Below are 23,536 nucleotides of genomic sequence, written 5' to 3'. Positions count from 1 at the left end.
ATCTGAGCACTGGGTTAAAATGACTGTGTGTAGAGGGATGGAGGGTTAGGCTTGAGCCTGAGTTCAAACTCTGGGCTTACACTGAAGTGTAAACATTTGCCTTAAATGGTAGATTTCAGTTGTTGTAAATCCCATTTCCTCTGACACTGATGTGATTCCTACTGTCATCTGTACATGCTGTATTGCCATGCTAAACAATATATATCCTATATTCTGCAATTTGCATTTCTCATTTCACAGTGCTACACTGCTTCAACATTCGCTTAAAATACAGTAAAAGTTTGCTATACTTTGGATGTCATTGTGGTTTAAGGATTATGACAGGATGAATCAAATAAGTAAAGAGGTGAGTGGTTGGAATTCTCTCTTAGTCTGTTTTAGGAGAGGGGTCAAAGTCTTAACATTACTATCATGGCAACCACCCTGCTGATATTGATGATATAGTTCAAAACTTTAGAGTGTTTTCTTCATGCAAACTGTGTCCCAAAATGCCTTCCAGAACTACATAATACTATTATGGAGGTGAACAACAGCAGAAGGAGGGGGAGATTAAGGTAGTCTGTGAGCTGAGATTTTAAATGAGATGAAGAGTGCTAAAGCAAACATGTATAGCAAGGGTATTCCATAGGTTAGGTGCTGCAGAGGAGGGACAGAGACCAAGCCAGAAGGAGCAGGGAGGGGATTATGGTACGACCACGCTGACCAGGTAAGATAAACAAAATCCTTTCAGGGTTTTGTAAACCAGGAGTCTGGTATACTTTCCACCAGTGGAAGCCAAGCTTCATGCAGCCTCCAGTGAAATCAAGTGTACCTTTATTAGGGGCACAGCAGCACACACAATCTGCAACCCCTGTTCTACCTGAGCCAAAGCAAATGGGCACTCTGTCTGATGAATAACACCAATCCAGCTCCTGAATTCATCTGTGGGGTCCCTGCCAGACCATAAAGCTTCTCTTCTGCCCGCTGCCTGCCTTCCCCGACAATGGATTTCACTCGGTTGCTGTTGCTCCTATGGATGCAAATGGCACAGCAGATGCCTATAGGATCAACCAAGCTCATTTGAATCAGGTTCTGGAGCAAATGGAGGAACGAGTGGGGTTGTTTGAGAAAGGCGGTGGATGTGATTGTGCTTCAACCACAAGATGTTGAACTAAATGGGTCTTTCATGGTTTATGAATAAGAACACACATTTCTTTATTATAACCTGCACATACAACTTGTATGAACCAATTGGAGACAATTTCCTAATGCCAATACGTAACTAATTTTTACACAGGTCCAAAACATTGCACCTACATGGTGGGGGCAGAAATGGAAAAGACAGAGATTCCGTTTTCAGTTGCTCAATGGAAAAAAATTGCTCCCACTTCAATTCTTTTAACTGAAATAAAGTAAACAAAAATGTAGAAGGAGGTTTTTATATACTGTATATATTACTGACACGTTATTATTAATATACATATGTTCTTCATATATTAACAATATATGAAAGACTCAGGATCTGTCTCAATATAAGTTATGCAGCTAGGACAGCACATCCCAGACTGATTCTATGAAAAATGATCAATTTCTTTAATAGAAAAAGTTTTTATACTGCTGTACAACATGGTGCATTTTTTTACGGCTAGATAATTTTGTACAGGTTTCATTTAAGGGAAAGCTGTAAAGGTTTAAATGTCTAGAAAGAATTTTCACGGTGAGGAGGCTGCCTGTTTTAATTCTGATTAATAATCTGAATGTGCAAGCAGAACCTTCACAGGTTCACTGCTAAGTATCTGGTCATTTAGCACTAAATACTTGTAAATTTCTAACATTGTGAGAGAAAAGTTACAACCTTTCTTAGAACATGTGTGGTGACCCCAAACATAGAACACTGAGACCCCAATCTTCTGGTCCACAGGGCAACTTTGTGCCATTCCATCAGGGCAAACAGCATTAAAGCCACTTAGCTGGCCACTGGAAGATTCCCCTTGTGTGGAGGAATTCTGGGTGGTGTTTAGCCACATTATTGTCTCCTTTTCCATCCCCCACCTGGTAACAAGCATCAGGGGCATGGCAAGAATCAGAGGGCAAGGTCTGCTTTTCTTGTGATCCCTGGCTAGTGATCTCCAGCTACTGGAACATGCTGCTGGGGCCTTAGATAGCTGTTAGGCATTTTTGATTATTCTGCGGTTGCCCACTATCAGGACAGCTGCAAGAGGATGGGAGTTTATATAGGGTTTAAAGTCATCTTTATACCCCCTTAACTGTCAATCTGCATAAAGATCTGGGCCCTAACATTTCTGCTGGTGTGTATGGGGAATATAGCTAATTTGAAAATATTCTCTTGAAAACCATTTCTTCATATTTCCTTAAAAGAGAACTCGTATACAGCAAAGAAGTGTAATAAAGCAACTAGTTCAGGGAGGGAATTTTACACATGGAGCAACCAAAGGGACTGACAAAGTTTTCTGTGTTATGGAATGACTTGAATTCAATAACATAGGAAAGAGAAAAAGCTTAAAGGGTTAATCTGGATGGATTCTGTGCATCTTGCATGCAATGTTTTGAAAATATAACAGTAACACTGTCATTATTGTTGGACTGTTATGCAGCTCCAACATTGTTATACAAGTGTCAACGTATCTATTTGCCTCTAAATTATAATACAGTAAATTAGATATGCTTAAAACTCACTGGGCAAAGTTCAGTCTTTGGTGTAACTCCATTGAAGTTAACAGTTACACCAGCAAAGAATTTCATTCTGAAGTTTATACGAGTGTAAGAAGATGTTTTGTTTTCATTAGCTTGTTCTGAATGTGGGAACAGTTTGGTGATTACATTTGTTGGTATCACTGTTAATTTTAAATGCATATGTTGGGCCAGGTTCTCTGCTGTGCCCAGTCTCTGCTGTGCATAGGGGATAAGATGCAAAGGAGTTGACTGTGGTGCCCTGATACTGCGGTTAGCTCTATACTGTCCTGGTATAGCTTAGAGCTGCCTCAGGGCTGCTTGCTATAATATGCCAGTTGATAATGCCCCTCAAGGGATGGTCTATAAATTGACACTAGCCAGAGTGCGATAGTGCTGAAGCCATGCCACCTCCCACTCCTGCAAGTCCTTGATATTCTGGCTCTGTTCCAGCCAAGGGCTCCCCATGCTGGAAAAATTCTCATCTGGGGAGATCTGTTCAGTTCTGGCCTCTTGGTGCCAGAACAGCACAAAAAAAGCTGGATTGTAAAAGAGAATCTGACCCATTTGATCAGAAACGTAAAAGAATATTTGCTGATTGTTCAGATATCCCAGTTTGGGGATAAATAAAAGTTCATCGAGATACATACTGCTTATTCTTTTTTTTTAACTAAGCCCAATCCCTATAACTGTATATTAAACCACTTATTCACTGTGACAAGCAAGCAGCAGAACACAGATATAGTAATCTGCCAGTCTGGAATCTGGTATGCATTGGGAGTCATGAAATAGATCTCAGCAGGCTGAATGCTGTGCACCCACGCATTGTACAAAACTGCGATTACAGCAGGTAGGTGGTTTGGATAACTGTGCATTTCAGATATGCAGGAGTCCAGTGTATTGCATGGTATGATTTGCTGGAGTTTGTTGGGACGCATACTGTAATTGTATGCTTGGTGTAATGTCTGATTGGCTTGTCTTTCATGCCCTTTGGAGTCCAGACCCTCATGAGAATGATATTATAGTGGAGTTGTTTTGGAGAAGACATTTTAAGTAAGATAAATGAACAGAAGCTGAATAGTTGGTGAATACTACAATTCTGGGAAATAAATCAAAATGATTTACATGAGTCACAATTTGTTGTCTGATATATTTTAAAGGTGCAAATTACTTTAAAACAGCTATAGAATGATGGCAACAAAAAAGTAAAATGAACTGGGCTATAACTGTACAATCCATCTTGAATAGTGAATGCCATAACTAATAGGAAACAAATGATTTTTCAATTCACCACTTAGGCAATGCCATACCTATTACAAATATCGTAGCTGAATATTGTTTATAAAATTCCTTCAGACTGTAAACTATGTAATGCAAAGGTCTAATCTTCCGCACACTTTGCCCATTTCTTGTTGCTTTTAACTATGTATAGTGTTCATCTATACTGTGGGTTCATATGGACATATAATCATGCATTTTGCTGCAATGTCATATTTTTTTGTGATGACAACCATCAAGGAGTATCAGACTCTGACTTTAATGAGAGAAGAGAAATCTGAGCACCATGCAGGACTGGATCATATGTTACCATGTAGTGGGTCATCCTGCAGTCTGAAGCATGTTCCTAATCTGGTGAGGAATGTTTATGCAGGAAGGATAGCATCAGCAAAAGAACCCCAAAGGCACAACAGCTGGGCATTTTGGGCATGCACTGGGCTGACCCACAATTGGCGGATATGATATTCGCCTTCTGTGAGATTGGTTGGATGATGCTTGAGAAATGAATAAATAGGGCATGCTGTTTTACCATGCTGGTAATAGAGACCTTTCTAACAAGCCTCTCCTTTAGGTTGATCTTGCCTTCTTGTTAGATCAGGGGGAGTAGGTTACTCTCGGGAGTCTGGTTTGGCCTGTTGGCCTGCTGCCACTTGGACTTTTATGTGGTTGCACAGGGCAACAATGGTCACCGTATCTGGAATAAAGAAAGAATGTTTCACTTACTGCAAACTGGCGAGATGGTGTATGTGTGTGCAAGGCGTTGACCTTCCTCTACGCAACTATGGGCATCCGATGGCAGATTATGTCAGTTGCAAATTTCTTGGCCAAAAGCAGTAGGTGTTTTCTCCTTTTTTTCAACAAACTGTCTCAGAAGTTTCATGTACGGTTATTATGTTTAATCCCCACTTTGTTGGCATGGTATTTGGTGTTGTGAAGGCAAGAAGCTTAGCTCAGTTTCCCAAAATCTAGGCTCAGGTAGAGAAGCAAAGGGGGCCAGACAGATGTCGGTAATATTAATGTTAGTGGTCAACCTTATGGGTCAAACTAGAGAAAAAAGGAGTTTGGTACTCTCCCAAATTCCACCTGCTTGTCATACCATTGTCAGATGCTATTCACAGTAGACTGTGCAGATCTTCATAACATGAACAGCTCTCTTCTTTCTTCTAGTCTTTAATCACTAGTGAAATAACATTGTTGACTTTTTAAATACCATTAAGTGGTAGAGTTATCACTCAATTGAAATTAATAGCATAGTTCATACCTGTCCTAAAGCTATTGTGTCAGGCTGTCCACAGACTTCATTGTATCATCTTACACTTCATATTTTGAAGGTTATCTTTGCACACCCATAATAGTTATAGGGTTTTTTAAAATGAAAACATAGGGGGAAAGCACCATTTCACAAAGTTGCTGTGAGCCAGTTCAATTCACCCCCTGACCGACCTTATTATTGGGCATATGAATGATAGACCCCCACTTACATATCTAGTCCTCCCTGTGTGTAGAGGGAACCTGGGAGACTTGGTTCAGCATATCACATCTTCACTTTATTGGGACTGAGTAATTGCCATAGTTTGGTTGGAAGCTTGGAGTTAAAGAGAAATAGTCACACTTCCCTTTCTAATATGATAACTCTAATGAAAGGGGGTGAGGGAAGTGAGACAGGATGTATAGGCAGAGCCAGGGATTGGCAGGAAAGGAGGTAATCCTCTCTGGCTAAAGGCGGACCCAAGCTACCTGTCCTGAAAGCAAGGATTTGCAGCACAGGAGGGGTGGGTCAGCTGTGGGGAATCAATCCATCAATCCTCTATCTCCTTTGAACAAGATACCAGGGTTATGTTGTGAGTGAAGTCTAGTAGCGAGGAGATGGTTGTAATTGAAAGAAAAAGAGAGAATGAATATATTGTTTGTCCCTATTTCTCTCCAGAAATGGGCTGAAAAGGGCCATACTTCAGACCTGGTCTTTGGATTTGGCTGAAGTAGGCCATGATTTATTGGCCAGAGTTTCAAAAGTACTCAGTACCTAACAGCTCCCATGGGCATTTGAAAATGTGGCTGCTCATGTAGCTGTCTAAATAGGAACTGAGCTCTTTTGAAAATCTGGCCTTGTAGCTTTAGTCTGTCCCTTAAAGGGACAGGCCATTCTTTACATTTTCATTTCTGTCTTAATAATAAATTATAAAACTCTATTAAATACACATAGGCCTGCAGAATCCTTTCCTGCTCCTTGCACCTACAATGGAAGGAATTTAATTTTCTCACGTTTTTAGCATTGTCCAAAGTAAAATGCAAAGGTTCAGAGTTTCAATGTGGAAGGGAATAAGTCCCCCAACATTTAAGGGACAAATTCCTAGCGCTGCACATTGGTGTATCTCTAATGGCTTCAGTGGAGCTATGCTGACTTGTACCATAATATTTATAATACAGCTCACATGAAACTACTCTAACTGGAAACACTAGACTGGAAATCAAGACGAGGCTCTCTTGGGAGATATCCAGTACCTCCCTGTTCAGAATGTGCTGCTCTGTAGGAATATATGCATGACAGTGCTGAGTGATAATTTTGCAAGGTTCTTCCACTTACAACAGTGGAAATGGTGGCAGAGCTGGGTATATGGAGGATTCTTGTGATCCCCTGCCCAAAATTAACTCCCTACTACATGCTGTCAAAATCCTACCATTCCCAGAATATTCAATTTGCTGAAGCAGAATCTAGATAACAATTTATAGCAGGTTTCTAGGGGCTATGCAGCCATGGTGGTTTTTGGGTGGTTTTCTTGTTTATGTCTCATAGTTCCCTCAGTCCTCCTCTGTAATTTCCTTACTCTCAGGTCTGCATATATTTACATGTTTTACTCTGCAAGCTTTTAAGCAGCAAATTATATACAACAGAGGTGAGACCTCTGCCAGTTGAGTCTTCTTTTTATTGTTTCCATTGTACTAGCTTTTGGAAAATAAATAAGAATCTGAATAGGCATAAAATAAATGAAAGTTCATGTTCCATAGGTTCATATTTATGACTTGTCTGGCCCATAGCCACTTTAGCTATTTCATAGTCTGCAAGATGTCCTTGATTTGCTGTCCCTCAATATGATAGCTAGCACATGTAATCTTAGTCCACATTATTATCAGGTATAGAGATCTTGCTGAATTTACACATTCAGCTTCCACTTCATTATAAGTAGAATTCTTTTGACTCTCTTAAAGGATGTTTACCTTTTCCCTTATTTTATTTCCACCTTTCCTTCACTAGAAGGCAGATAAATATAAAGGGAAAAGTAAAATAAGCAAAAGCCATCAATGATGAATCAAGATACAAATGAAAAGAGAGGGAAGAGAACATAAATTACCAGAATTAATGAAGCCTTCACCCATAACACTAGGGTTATAATCACTCTTCAAACAATATATAAATTATAATCTCCCAATTTTACATAAACAAAACTGCCTGGCATACTTTCAGCTATGTAAAAGAATGAGCACCACCAAATAAACAACCTTCTTTTACTGCCTTTCAGACAGTAGCCACACAAGAAAACCTTTAACTACTATCGTATAAGGTGAGCGATGATGGCAATGGATGAACATGGGGTGTTGATGCTTATGTTGTTAGGTCTATCAGCTGCCTTTGATACTGCTGATCATGAGATACTCTTGGCTGTTCTAAAGATTGTGTCAATGGGACTGCTGTTGAGTGGCAGTATTCCTTCTTTTCTGGGTATTCAGAGAAGGTGGTATGAGGCAATCATTCTTCTTTCCTCAGGGCACTAGCATGTGGCATTCCATAGGTTTCTATTTTGCCTCTACCCATAGGTCTGTAAGGAGAGTTACTGAGTAGGTATGGGTAGCGGAAGTTTCAGGATGATGATGACACCTTGCTCTATATCTCTATTTCACCTGACCTTGCTAGTTGCTATTGAGTATGTGGGCCAGAGTTTGTAAAAGAATGGGGTATGGTAAGTGCTAGCTAGCTGAAATTAGGCCAGCTAAGACTGAGATGATGTTGGCAGGTGGAGGAAACAGCCAGAATTCATGGTGGGGATGATATCTATCCCTCTAACTAAGAGTGTGTGCCAGCCATTAGTTAAGCAAGTTTGTAAACTGGGAGTATTATAGGTGAGTCTTCTGGGGGGGGAAAAAGCATTGTTTTTCTCATCTGGCTAGGAGATTGCATCCATTTCTTTCTCATGTGGATGTGGTTACCACAATCCAATCTTTTTTTAATTCAGGGCTTGAATTGTTATATATAGAGCTGCACTTAAATCAGCCAGAAAACTGAAATTGGTGAAAAATGTGGTGAAATTGGTGAAAAATTTGATAAGTGGTGCTTTTAAGTGGGAACACTTGGTAAGAGGTTCTATGAGCTACACTTGCTGCTTATTGGTTTCAAGGTGGAATGTAAGATATTAGTTTTGACAATAGGTTGGAACTGTCAAAGGAACCCAAGGAACTTTGGTACCAAACTCCCATCAAACTTCAATAGGATTTGGTTGTTTAACTCTCAAACCCCTTTGAAAATCCTAGCCAAAAAGCTTTAAACAGCTTAGGACGTGCCTACTTGGCTCAAAAGTCAGAATAAATAGTGCCTATTTCTTCTTCTAGAGCAATCTGGGCAGACTTAGAACGGGGCTCCTAGAATTATCCACAGTTACTGATGAGCCCTTCCATTTTCTGAAAATGTCTATGCACTCAGAATTCTATCTCAATGCAATAATTAAGGGAGGGAAAAGGTTATTTTGTTCAGTGTATTTAAAATTGAATTTATTTTGTGCTGATGTAAAAGCAGGAAATGTAATACCAAATTTAGTTTTTGTTCCCTACCCCTGCATTCAAAATTAATATTTAGTGCATCTTTTCTACTTCATTTTCAGATAATCAGAATACATAGACCTAGTGAGATTGGATCACCTTTGGGAATCCTCATAATTACCCCCAAAATACATGTCTAGCATAATATTGCATATGAATCAATGCTAATTTTTAAAAAGCTACTGTTTTTAGGTGATCAGAACCAGGAACCTGAGCATTCAGAGAGCTAGGAATATGACTGGTTTGGCAGTGCATGTCCAGGATTTACTGGGTGGTTTAGATAGTTTGGTACTGGGTTGGCTCAGACCTTCTGTAGGAGGGAAAGGCTTGGAGGCAGGTCTTGGGGAAGCGCATGTCAGGTCAAAAGCACTGTATTATTTGTGAGTACTGGGACAGGAGGATCTAAGCCTGCCCCTCAACTAAGAGGGAGGCACCACTAAACCCGGGCCACAATTGAGTACTTGAGACAATGAAGGAGAAAACAGGAGCAGGAGTGAACCAAACATTAGAAATCAGGGATCCAGAGGGGGGGCACAAAGCATAGAACCCCTGACAGTGCCCACCGTTCCTCACAGATGCCTAGGGAGTCAGTGGACACTGCCCAGAGGAACTCTGCCCAGAGGCATGATTGTACAAGGGATCAGAAATAGGCAGCATAGCCACAGAGCATCCTCTCATCCACCTTCCTTCAAAAACATGGTAAGGAAGAGCACTAGCAGCTGAGAGGAGCAATATCATTGGGCTATTGTCCAGAGAGCCCAAGGATCGTTTCAATAGTTGAGAGGTGGATTAGCTGTCTGGGTGCAAATGACTTGGTGAACTGCAAGAGGGTTTAAAGATAGGTTTGGGTGAGGTAACTCTCTGAGCTTTGCAGTGAAAGCTTTGGGCAATTCAGAGGGGGTAGAAGAAGAGATCAGCAGCTGCATAGGGCATACTTGTCTGTAGGATCAAAGAGTAATTTCCTGAAGATTAATATATTTTTCCAGAAGGAGCTACTGCTTTACACAACATTATGTTGAGATTTTACATGCACAGAAGTCAGGAAATTCAAAGCTGCTGGTTCCTACAGGAACTGTAACTCAGCCCCTTAGAAGTAGTGGTGGTAAACTTTAAGCACAGGAAACAGCTGTAGACTTTTGTTACAGTCATAACACCCAAAGAAAGCAAAATACATAATAACTATCTCAAATAGCCCAGCCACCACTCTAAAAACTTCAGTCTGCTGTATATATGGATGTCTAGCTCTCAGAAAGGTAGGAATTTAGGCCTTCCTTGGAAACTATTTTCTCTGTGAGTACTTGGTTATTACTGAATTCTCCAGCACCGGCTCCCCTTCCTACAGGTGTGTTTCAGAGCTTGGGGTTTTTTTTTTTTTGTGTTTCTTTTGTATGTATGTATGTATGTTTTCGGAGGGGATTATGGGTAACCGGTCCTTTAAATCTGTGAGAGAGAAGCAGTTGCAGCCCTAATTGGTTATTTTGTATCTGGGTGCTGTTTGCTGCATTGCTGTCTTTTCCAACTGGTAAATATTTTTTAACCCTTATTATATTTTTTCCTGTTTTTTCAGTCCCTGAGGAGAGGTAGGTTTTTACAGCTCTTTTGTGTATCTGAGTCCAGAGCCCCTGCTTGTTTACAGTTCAAACTTCACAAAACTGTGCCAGGCAGAGTAATGAGGCAGCTCTGGGGACTGAAAGTCCATATGTGTTTCTAGAGGGTGTATAGGAAACTTTGAGGGGCTAATTCACTATTGCCCTGAACCGTAGGTGGCCATTTACACAAGAGCAAAGTAAGTGCATTGTAAAACAGTTCCATATCAGAATGGTTGCATTTTGTACACACTCTGCTGTTGTGTGAATGAATAAATAAGGTCTGGGAAAACAGTGAATTGGGCCTTTTAAACACCACCATTTGTGGGAGGCAGAATGTGAGACAGCTAGGACAGAGCAGCAGGGAACTCAGGTTGTGGGTTTTTTGCTGTTTGTTTTCTAGGTGCGCATGTTGGTTTGTAACAGAGTCCCTATAAAACCCTGAGGAAGAAAGGTTGCTGATTGAAAAGTTGTTTTATTCTATTGACCCACTCTGCTTCCTTAAACAGTAGTATTTTATAGAGAGTTAACTTTTATACCTTCATATAGATGTGAACTGGTCCAGTTATGGCAGGCTGTGAGTACTATCCCCTAGTATTTTTTGACTCTTGTATGAATAAAATGTCAGTGCAACTTTGGGTCTCAACAGGGTTGTTGCTTTTTTCAAAAGTAAAGGGGAAAAGTGCCAGAGTGAAAGTAACTATATGTTTTGGGGTGATTACTAGGTCAAACAAATGTATGCATGCTATTAGACTGGATTTATAAAATATATTTTTATATTGGTATTGCCTTATTGAAGAATTGCAAGGTAGCTTTCAGCCTCTGCTTGTTAGATAGCAAAGTTACTCAACTGGGACTTTCTGGTTGCTTCCTGGTAGGAGACAGACAAGAAACTGGATCAACTTTGCATTAGTGAAAGTAGGCAGCATTCCTCACTGGATTAATAGCTAGCAAAAGCATTGGTTTCCTGTATAAAGCTAGCAGTGATATTGAGGTCTGGTTACTATCATTTAGTGTTGTTTGGAGTATCAGAACTGATGAATCAATACAAATGACTGATGCTAGATTGTATTTGGAAAAAAGATGATGTGATAATTTTTTCTTATTTATTTTTGAGGAGATGAAATGAATGCTCAGAAAGTGAGAGGGATTTGAGACTACTGAAGGCTAAAGCTATTTGTTATCCAAAGATTAGATAGGTATTTAAATATAAGCTTTCACAGTCAGTGTACTTTAATCCTTTTACTGGAAACCCTTGCTATTTTTAAGAGATGAAAGGGTAATTCACTCACTATGTTTCACTTGATGTATTTTAAACACAAAAAGGTTCCCATTTTTGTCAGGTAGATGGCTTGAAAATTTATTTAAAAACAACAACAAACTCATGGGATTATATGATGACCTCTCACGGTCATCTCATTAGAATGACTTTTGGTTGTTTCACCAACATTCCAACCATGATCTTTCAGGGGAAAAATTGGCAGCAAATCTAATAAAGTTCAGAAGAGTGCTGGTCAAAAGCATTCTTGACCTCCCTCTCTGAATTTATTCCATTCTTTGAGTTAAAAAATATAAGGAATACAGTGTATAAAATTGGACAACTTTAGCACTGATGTACATCTTGTCCAATGCAGTTGAAGTTAGTGAGGTGTGTGGCTGTGCAAGATGCATTTACACATGGATGAATTTGGGCCAATGTCTAGGTTACATGTACAGTACTATGTTGTGAATAGCATTCTAACAACTGTTTATACACATTCATAATGCAGTGTATCATGCAAAATAATTGAAATATTTATGAAAACATACATTTTGGTTAAATTAACAATTATGCACTATAAGACTCGTTTGCTTTCTTCTTACGAAAGTAGTTGTTCAAAAGAATTGGTTTCTGAATTAGCCTTTATTTGTTTGATGTAATTACTATTTGTTCCTCTAAATTTTTCCCCCCATGAGAAATTTTCCTCTCAGTTGACTTGACCCAGCTCCCACTGAAGTCAATGGAAGGGGTGCTGTTGGCTTCATTGGAGGTTGAACCAGGCTCAACATACCTGCCCAACGTCACATAACTGTGAGGCTTGAATTGTTTTTTCAAATGTGCTTGTACAACGCCCAGCACAACGTGGCCTGACTGGGATCTGTGGAGTGCTACTACAACACAGGTAAATAACAACAATAATGAGTGTTGAGTCAGTGCCTGAATCAAGAATCTACTTCTGAGACTGCATCCTCTACACTGAATACATTATTTTATAATGCGTTTGTGCAACGCCTACTACAAGGGGACCCTGCACTGACTGGGGATTTCATTTATTTTTTGTTATTCTTTAACAGGTAAGACAAAAAATTAAAATAAATCTAATTCTCCCAGTTAACTTGGGGTCTTCAAATGCAAAACAGTTACATATTAATGATGAGTACAGTAGGTACATTAACAATTTTCAACATTTTACCTTTTCTAAACTGCCGCTGTCAAATAAAATGTAGACTCCTTTCACACCTGAAGATGTTGGAGACTGAGGATAACCATAGTAGTAAGGGCTCAGTTACTTTATTTTGCAGTACAACTGAATGGCTTATTCTACATTTGTTTACAGAAAACTGGCCAAAAATGAGATATTAAAACAAATGACTTAGCTAAGGTTATTTATTCATGCTATGTCTGCTGAGATACCTTTTTCTATTTCAGTTCCAGGCTGCGTGAGCAATTTGTAGCATGCTTGCATCCTTGTAAGATGTTAATTTAAAAAAAACCCCAGAAACCTCTTTCTGTTTATTTTGGTAAAAGTGAAATGTTATTTCTTAACGTTGCATTTTAAAAAATAGATAAAAACAGTTTTTATCTTTACATGTCTTTGGGAAAAAAATTCTACCTCAAGAAATTTCTTTAACAAAGAGAACATTATTTCAGACTCTAACATTTCTGTCTGCCTATTATCATTAGTCATAAGCTAAGCCCTGCACTAAATGTCTAGTGAGCACAGATAATGTTCATTTTGTCTGGAAGACAGGTTGCCGCCTGTCAAGGAGAGATGGAATAAATGACAGGTTTGGACTCTGTGCCTTGCAGGCATATTAGGCTAAGAAATCGCCAACATGATGAAAAATTATTTTGTCAAAAATTTGTAGGTCACCCATCATTGTCTAATGTATTCTGTGATTAATTGCTAGCATAGATCAGCATTATGTCTTTCCAGTGAATCGCTTAATTGTTGCCTGCTTCATGCTCTTAATGTAATGACGAGGCATCTGGTCCTTTCACATGTGCTTTTAAATGCCAGCTTTTGCATCCAGGTTACGGGAACTGTAACATTAAACTTAAAGAACTAGCTGAAATTAAAACTTCCGGAAACCCGTCTCTTTTTGCTTTTTCATGGCTGTGCACACGGTAGGCTGAGTGTTAGTGTTAATGTATGTAGATTTTATTTCTGATGAGTGATTATTTGACTGCTCATTTTACGAAGATTTATGGTGTGCTTTCTATCTCCTGACTGCAGTGCTACTCTTATCTTTAATAAAAGAGATGAGGACATTAATCAGCCTTTGTCAGGAGTCCTGACTAAGACATTAAATGTACTGTATGGGATAGGTAAACACGCTCCAGATCCTTCTCTACTCCAGTAGATCAGGCAAAAAAACACTCATTATATTTATCATAATTTCACATCTGCTGTTTTTGAAGCAATGTACCATGAGGCCATAAACTGTATTACAACTGTGCATAAATTCAACTGATTTGTGGCTGGAGTAACTAATTCCTAAAGTACATTTTAGAAAAACAAGCAGTGAGCCCTGAAATTGCAATTCCATAAAGGCACTAAATTACTGACTGCAGAATCAAGAATTTGCTTGATGTGATTCTGCAGTGACCATTTTATAAAAAGTGACAGTGCGCCTGTGATTGAGTCAATAAAATAAGGACGAGTGAGCCGTACACTCAAACAAGATTAAAGAGAAAGAGAATGACAGAGGACAGACACATGAGATATAAATAGAGGAAAGAGTAATATTTCCCCCCAAAATGTCTTTAGGATATAACTATTAATAAGAAGAACGTTAATTTGTCAGTAATCATTTAAGTATTCGAAAAAAATACAAACATGAATATCTCTGTTTTAGTTAAACATACACAATGATGTTATAAAACAAGGCTGTAATTCATTTATTATAAAAGGATTGTAGATATTGTCTCAAAATGTCTCACAGGGTTAAACTGCCCTGATTTTCTCACTTGAAAATCACAAGTAGCCCAAATGAAGTCAATGTAATTACACCAGTCTATAAAAGATGTAAGTAGAAAAAGAATCAGGCCTAAATATTTTAAAGTGAGTATACAAAGACAACCTTTTCCTAAATTAGAAAGCACATAGAGGTTATCATAGTATAGACATCCAACTTGATATTTCATGATCATCTCCATGGATGAAGTAACTTTTTCTCCCAGATGTTTGAGGATATAATAATGAAATGAAGAGTAAGATTGTGCCTGGCTTTTCTCAGCCCTTCTATGTCTTTACCTGTCCCAGCTGCAGAATCCAGTCAGATCTAGGGACACATCAAAAGGACGAACCTTCTAAGTATGGAAGATGTAATCAAAAGTGGCATTGCTTTTAAAAAACAAAAACAAAATCCTGATGTTCATTTTTGATTAAGACAAAAGAAAAATATGGGACATAGAATTTTAGCAGATGTAATATCTAAGAAGAAAAGCTGAAAACATCGATAAGGCTGGCTTTTCCTTTAAGTGATGACTGTGTGTGTTGGTGCATTTACTTATGAGAGAACATTTCTCTTATGATTTTAAAAAAAGAAAAGGTTTCAATGCATGGCTTCTGAAAAAATTAGTCTCCAATTATTTTATGCATCACTGTCATCATTGGTAGATGTGCAGTAAGACTGGTATAACATTAGGGCATATGATGCTCATTAACCTCTAAAATTGTATGTTTTGAAACAGCACCCCCATGTGAATTTAGCTGACTAGTGGTTACTCAAATTGACCACTGGTGGGGTGTGTGTGTGTGGAGAGAGAGCATTCACTTTGGAAAATGAAGGTAATATAGTCCTGTTTGATTCTGTTAAAAATGTGTATATTGCTCGGTTTTAGTACTATTCTTGATCACCTATCAAGCCTGGTCAACTGTTATGGTTATAAATCTGCAGAGATTATACTGAATATCTCTAAATGCTTTGTCCATTATATCAAGATAAAAACGTGTTTGTTTGCATCCATATGCATTGCACAGTTTCTATCTAATAGCATCAATCTGTGCATCACTGAGCGTTTCTTTTCCTGACCTTATTACTTTACTGAAATTAAGCTTGAAACAATCTGATGTCAGATACTGTATATCTACTTTTATTGCCAGCCTTGCTGAGCTCCTCCATATTGCTAGAGCTGCATCTCATTTTAGATAGGTTTAACCAGATATATATTCTCTAGTTTATTGAGAGACTGATAAATTGTCTTCCATGTTCTAAAATAGGAGGCCAGTCTTTCTCATACATTTCAGAGACCAAACGTAAATTCACATGTGCACAGCTGACCAAAATTCATAGTTCTTTTCTTGGCATCACAAATAAATCCAGCATATCACTAGAGATGAGTAAGGACAGTACAATGAAGTTGACTTTGGTTCAGCATTTCTGATTTAGTGGCAGTTTCAAATGTACTTGAAGTATCTGCAAAAGTTTGATTATTATGGTATTTTCAAAAGGATTGGCTCAAACAACAAAGCTACGCTAGAATGAATTGTAAGGATTCAATAAAATGCAAACTACTTTCAAACCAATGCAAGCTCTTTTGCCTTCCACCCACCGCCATCTCCTTTCTCTCTCTTTCCATTATCATATAAACGTAGCAGTTTCCTGCAGAGTTCCACTGCAGTCAAATAAAATTCAATGATAAAAATCACTCAATAGCTCCATTAAAATGCAACTAAAATTATTCTTAGATCACATCCAGGGGATTAATATATTTAGGAGCTGTCCGACATTTGCATAGATTTTTCCATATCCACGGCCTGATCCTGCTCTTTGAAAAATGGTCAAGGCTTACCGGCATGAGTAAGGGAAATTTTATTCCTTTATAGTTAATCATAGACCTATTCCATATCCTTATATAACAAATACGCTGATACTCATGTGAACAGCTGGCTGGCGGGACACTGGTTAACTGGGTGGGTGGATGGGGATACTGACTCCATCTTCACCCAATCACAAATCCCATATGTAGGGCTAGCTTCCAGTTTACTACAGTTAATCCAACAGCCCTATACAGTATTCTAGTCTAGTCTATTCATGCTCCTATACGGTGTTCGTCACCATGATATTTGAGTACTTTCCAATGAGAAATAAATAGCTGTTCTATGTGGTTTCTTCTCCGTACCTAGAACACTCATTAGTTAAAGGGAGAGAGCCTTAACAAATACCACGAGACAGTCTGCAATTAGGAGTAAGAGGCCTGGGAGCTGTCAGTGTATGGTATCCCCCGTTGTATGCTCACTGCACACAGCCACATCAATTAGCTTCAATGCTGGGAATGAGGAAGGGCCTGGCTTATACTGGAGAGCAGGAGTACATTTGTTTAAAAAGACAGCCATTGCTCATTTGTGCAGCCCAGGATAGGATTTCCTCGAAGATCCACCTGCCCTTCTCCTCAAGCATGCCCCCTTTTCATGGTACTTTCATGGTAGCCAAGCCAGGAAGTGTAGGGTCAGGGGAGGTGTGAGTACGTGTGTGTGAGTCTGTGTTTGAGGTGGCATTTGCTATCCATGCCTGCTGAGGCAGCTTGAGCACCTGCTCTGGAGGCCCATTCCTGTACTTAGCCACTTAAGCACTGGTTGACCCTGGGCAGGATCTGTCTCATAACGGTATGTACTGCAAAATAAGAAAGGGGGAGCTAACCAAACCAAACGGTTTTGACAGCTGCACTAGTTTGCGAAAAACCCTTTGCCTTAAACATCTAATTCTTCACTTTATTCCCAAGAGGAAAGTATAATAGAATGGGGGGAAAAAAGGTGTTTAAAATAAACAAAATATACTTATTCATACAAAGTAATGCCATCTCTGAAATACTGTGCTCTTTGTCAGCAAAATACATGCCTCAGACTGTAAATTCTCTGTTTAAAGTGCCAGCAACATGTCCCTATAAACAAACGTGTTTTTTTCATATTTACCTTCATTGAGTTTTGCTTTTCTCTACCTGAAGAAAAAAGTTTCCTTTTCTCGTCCTTGAAAAACTGACGGCAGGGGGAAAAAAAGGAGAGAAAATGTAACAAAGTTACTATTAGAGAAGATGGAGTGGGTTTGCTTCAAGGGACAGCTGGATTCTGTCTGGTGTGGAAATTGTCTTCAGTCCTGCTATTTTGCTCTTCCTGGGGCCTGAGCAAAATAATGATGATTAGTACAACTTTAAAGAGTTAAGTCACTACACAAAGTCTGTTTATGGTCATGTGATCAGTCCTTATTAGGCTGAAGGGCTGGTCTCATATATAAATGTTCATCTGCTTGCTTTAGGAACGTGTAGATGCAGAAGGAAGGAATTTGGGGGTTGGAGGACAGTAATTGCAGTGTATGATGACCGTTATGTGCTTGAAAAATTACAGAAAAATCTTGAACTCCTCTGTGGATAATTATTTTAAATTAGTCATCCATAATAAATGATGATATGACATCCTTTCAACATCAGTATGGAATACAGATTTCTATTTACAAAAGAAGGCAAATGTTATTCAGTTCAGCATGTCCAAACAATTACAAAGTTATGAAATTTGGCTATGGACAGTATTGTGTTAGATTTGCCTCATGCTTATTTTATGTCTCATGAAATATTTCTGATTATAGAAGTATTTATATTTAAAAAGATATATGTACAATTAAGAGAAGATGGAGTAATAGTAATAAAATATTTTAGTCTTTAAATGTAATAATGTCTTTAAAGCATTCAATGTTTTATTCCTGTAATTTTGACTACATTATCTTAGTGAAGTGAGAGCGGTATTGCAGGAACTGAGACCAAAATCTCAAAGAATTAATCAGTTACTAATTAACATGGTGCATCATTAGAGGTTGTGAAATGGAACACAGCATATTCATCACTGTAAAAAGCTTGATTAAATTTATAATATAATATTAGGTATTTGGCTATTTCTGTCATACTGTTATGGTTCTTTGCTGTGCTGACTGCAAAATATAATAACTTCTAAGCAGTGTGTAAAACAAAGTGCTCAATTCACTTTATTAAAATATCCAATAATAATTGATTTAAAGGCAATAAAATGTGTTCATTAGAGGGTTTATATTCAAGAAATATTGAAAGTATACCTAAAACTGTCACTTTTATTGTGAATGAACAGGATAATATAATTTGAAAAGAGTGTGATCATACTAAAGATTTGTCCTGCAGCATTATCTGATAGCTCGTAAAGTGCTGAAATTTAATATGATGCTTTCAGTCAGTTTAATTGAAATTTAATTGCCACTTTGGGCAGAAGGTTTAGATCTGATCAATAAAATATTAAAGATTTTGTGCTTTCGCTTGGAACAGTTTCTTCGCTGATGCATCAAGTGTACCCTATGTTTTAGGAAATATTTGTTTGTTATAGTTCATAGCATGCTCAATATCACTTTCTAATCTGAATGTTTTAATGTGCTGCACAGATAAATAGTAGAAATAATAAAGCAATAGTTGATCCATCTAATTACAATAAGATGAAAGAAATAACGGTCACCTTCAGAGTCATGAGAAAGGCATTAATGTAAAAGAGCTATAAATATTTTGAAATGTCAAACCTCAGAAAGACAGAGTCCAACGTAAGCCTAGCTGTAAATCAGGCACAAAAAAGGACCTTGGAAAAAAAGATGGTTCTTTGGTATTTTAGAAATAATTACTAATACAAAAAGGGTAATGATGAACCTATAAATTACATTAAAAAGGGCCATTAGAGGAGGATTAGTTTATAAAGCTGAGATGGTTCCTGAAAATTGTCCTGCTAGTTATTTCTACTTTTCATTTCATATTATTCATGAACCCCAAAATTATCTGATTAACGATAAACTAATTGATTGCTACTTTGCAATTCAAATACTATGGCCAAGTTTGATATCTCCCTTTGGTGTAATCCATACAGCATCTTCGTTTTCTTTCTTTTGGTGACAGTGTTGGGAGAATTATTTTAACTTGTTCTCCATAATCCTGTAGGGGCAACTTCAATCCAAGCAGGGCCTAAACTAAAATCTTATGTGCAGTTTGCTCAGGCTGAGGGACGCTAAGTGTCAACGTCCAAAGTGAGCCTTCCCATTTCCTTCTTAAACACTTAATCCTTTTCTCAACTAACCACTGTCACATGACCTTGATGAGAGCAGACACATTTGGATGTGATTGAAAGACCAGTCCCCTAATTATCAAGTAGTCTGCAGTAATGCAGTTGATCTATAAACTAACAAACAAATAAACTGCCATACCACAAAGCTTGTTATTAAGATCTTGGGTTTTCTGTGCTGGATCATGCCACCCTGTTATCACTGGGCTACAATTCATGAGAATTTTTATTCTTTGAGATGAGACAAAACTTCTAGCAGCAATGCATGAGCTCTACACTGCCAGGAGCAGAGCAAGAAGAAGGGGGAACAGTTGGGGAACAGGCTGTCTACAGGAATAACTGTATCAAAGCAGCATAAGCTATGATGCAAGCTTCAGTGCAAGTTATTTATTATTTGAGCAGCTGTAACTCTGCCTCCGTACTTTTTTACGTGGGGTGGTAGGGGCGTGCGTAGGGCAGGGGACAGCCAGCAACACCATGGCAAATTTGTGATCTCTGTTACCACTGCAGGATGATGTGCACAGGCATGAACACAACCGAATTATTTGTATGGCCTAAAATCGATGGTGTATCAGAACCATTTCCTATGGATCACTAGACAGTGTGAAAAAGTATGGCCATTCTTACAGCCTTTTCCATTCAGTACTGCCAGTTAGCCTGCCCAAAAGGATTGATGATGTGGCCCACTGAACATTGCACAGCTGATGTGATCTCTTTTCCCCTTAATGAGGCCCTTAAACCTATGCCCCACCCCCTGCAAGTTACACATCTCTCTGAATATGGCTCAATGAGTAAATGGAGTCTAATATGGTAGAAGACAGGAGTGTAACAATGAAAATAGCTGACAGCAGGGGGTAAATCTTAGTCCCCCTCTTGAATTTTACAGATTCTTAAGTATTTTAGCTTTCTTACGCCCTTCAGTTTCCTCGAGGTGTGTTCTACCAATTCAGACATGCTTACGCAGCTGACTTGTTGGTAAGTGGGTGTAAGTAGGCTTAGGGGAGTTCAACACAGACCATTTTATACCTCCTTACTTGTGTAAGGTGTTAATTAAGCTATTTCTGTTTTAGCTGGGGGTCAGGCAGGCAGGTGGGGGGCACAGGCAGTCATGTATGTAAAATATACAGGTAGATATACATGTTTTTCAGGCTCTCTGATATCAGAGGAAGGCAGGAATAGGTGTAGTATCATATTTAAAACATAGCTCCCATGGGGACAAATCTTTGTTTCATTTAAAAATAAAAAGCAAAAGAAAATAATTTTAAATTTAGTATAAAACGTGGAACATCTAGAGCTCAAAGCTTATATTGGTGTTAAGGTTCAGCAAATGAAGAGATGAATTGAGTATCTGTTCATTACCCAGTTAGAATTAAGATGGTCAGCTGTCCCAACTTCATCTACTGTTTACAGGAACTTGTAACCTTTTGTAAAGCAGATAAGAACATAAGATCTCAGCTAAGTTGCAAATGACTTCCAGTTTGACAAAAGGTTGACTTGAAATCATAGCAGAACAAAATAACAAAACAAAATCCCCCATACCAAAACTAACCATTTGTAAAATGGGAAGCTAAGGTCTCATTACTTACCTACCTCATGGAGGTATTGTGAGAGTTCAGTGTTTAACATTTGAAAATGTTAAGTGCAGAGCAGTGGTGTTCTCCTTTGGTCAAGTTTAGGCTGGGGGCCTCAGTTTTTAATACTCTAGTCTGTTCCCTCAGTTTCCTAACTTCTTTTCTGGGTTTCTGGGGGTTAAGTATGAAGGGCATTATTGTGGGAGTGTTACTTATGCAGCTCACTCCTCTTTTCCAGGGCTAATCAATGCTGTTCTCTGCCTGAAGAATACTGGGGAGGGAGTGAAGCACTAATTAGTGGTGGTACAGAAGTGGTGGTACAGAGAGTGTGGGTAGAGTGAGTGGACAGCAGCTGATTCAAAGAAGAAATCTCCATTTCTCTCAACAGCAAGGAGATATGATCTTCTTTTCCATATCTCAGGGTGGGAGGGAAGATACATCTCCCCTCCCAGTAGCTGGGGGCAGGTAGCATACCAGGAGATCAGAAATATAAAAGGTTATTTATGAATGTAGGAAGTTCATCCATGAGACCTGAAAGCTTTCACTTCATCCCACTCCTAGGACTTGAGGCATAGACTTGCTAATTTGACTCTGACATGTCCAGCACACCTATACACCAAAATATAGACACCCATGTGGTTTAATGGCAGACTATTATGTGGCTGTTTAGGGGAGGTGGTTTTGGGTTCAAGTTTTCCATTTCTCCAAGGGTCACTAGGGGCTGGTAGTTCTGTGGAAGCAAAATGTTTAGCCCCCTGGAGGAGGCAGAACCTCAGTTTGCTTTTGAGCCACTCATTCTTGTCCTTGGTGTGATACTGATGAGCTCTGAAAGGAATTGAGTCCAGTCCTTTTTAGACAGTGGGTCACCATAATGTAGAGCTTGAGGGAGCGTGGATGATCTTGGGAGACCATATATTCCATTCTAGATATGTTTAAATGCACGATCCTATTTGGTTTTCAAACCGTCACCTGCTTTAATAGCCTATGTAGGTTGAGAGCTTACTAACCAGGCTCCAGCCTGCTACCTTTTGATCTCTGATCCCTTTCAGATCCCTTGACAAGTGGGCAGAGCTAACTCCAGAAGAACAGGATTTTAAAAAGCCAGGTCCTAAGCAACCAGAGGAGCTAGCAAACAGGTGAGTTTGGTGAGGGAGTTTAGAGAGTGAGCATGAGAAGCAGATACTCTAAGCTTAGGTCAATTACCCCCCAAACACAAAGAACAAACAAACAAAAACCAGCAAGAGTAAAAATAATGCAGGCAGAAGTCCAGCAGCTGAGTGGGGGCTATCCAGTTTATTGCACTGAATGCAGCATGTATGATTACCTGCCTTGGGGGCATGTGGTGTATGTGTGTATTCATTGCAAGCAATGAATATAGGCTCTTGAGACTAGAGTGGCTGAACTAGAAGAGCTAAAGGAGACAGAGATGTACATAGAGGAGACTTTCAGAGAGACAGTAGCGCAATCCTGCCTCCAGTCTGACAGTGTTGTTGAGAAGGATGAATGTCTTGGGGAAGAAAAACATCAAGATTGAGTGGAGGAAAATAATCCCATGGTTGGGATCTTCCGACCAGATGATGTCATGGTATGCTTTTGCACTGAGTATACCCTCTGGGGGAAGGGACCTAGTTACTAGGAAGAGAAAAGTAATAGTAATGGGGGATTCAATTATTGGAAATATAGATAGATGGGTTTGTGATGACTAGGAGAACTGCATGGTGAATTGCCCGCTGGGTGTAAATGTTGCAGACCTCTCAAGATGTCTAGATAACTAAAGTGCACGACTGGGGAGGAGCCAGCGGTTATGGTACATGTAGGTAACAATGATATAGTGAAAGGTAGCGGAGAGGTCCTGAAGGCCAAATGTAGGCTGCTAGGTTGAGATTAAAGTCCAGGACCTCCACGGTAGCATTCTCTGAAATGCTTCCAGTTCTACATGCAGGGCTTGGACTGAAGAGAAACAGTCAAATGAAAAAGAGTCACATACAATTACATCACATGAAGACAGACAACTAAATATTGACAAATTTTGTATGCACTTGTGTATATATAATGCTAGAAATGTAAATACTAAGATGGTGAACTTATTTATCATATAAATAAGGATATTGATATAATAGGCATCACAAAAACTTGGTGGACTGATGATAATCAGTGGGACATGGTAATACTAGGGTATAAAATATATAGGAATGTCAGAGTAGGTCGAGTTGGTGGGTAAGTGGCACTATACATGAAAGAATATAATAAAAAACCTTAAATGACTCAAACTGCACTATAGACTCTCTATGTATAGCAG

This window comes from Lepidochelys kempii, chromosome 6 (genome assembly GCF_965140285.1).
Source record: "Lepidochelys kempii isolate rLepKem1 chromosome 6, rLepKem1.hap1, whole genome shotgun sequence".
Lineage (NCBI taxonomy): Eukaryota > Metazoa > Chordata > Testudines > Cheloniidae > Lepidochelys > Lepidochelys kempii.
This window is presented reverse-complemented; position numbering follows the sequence as displayed.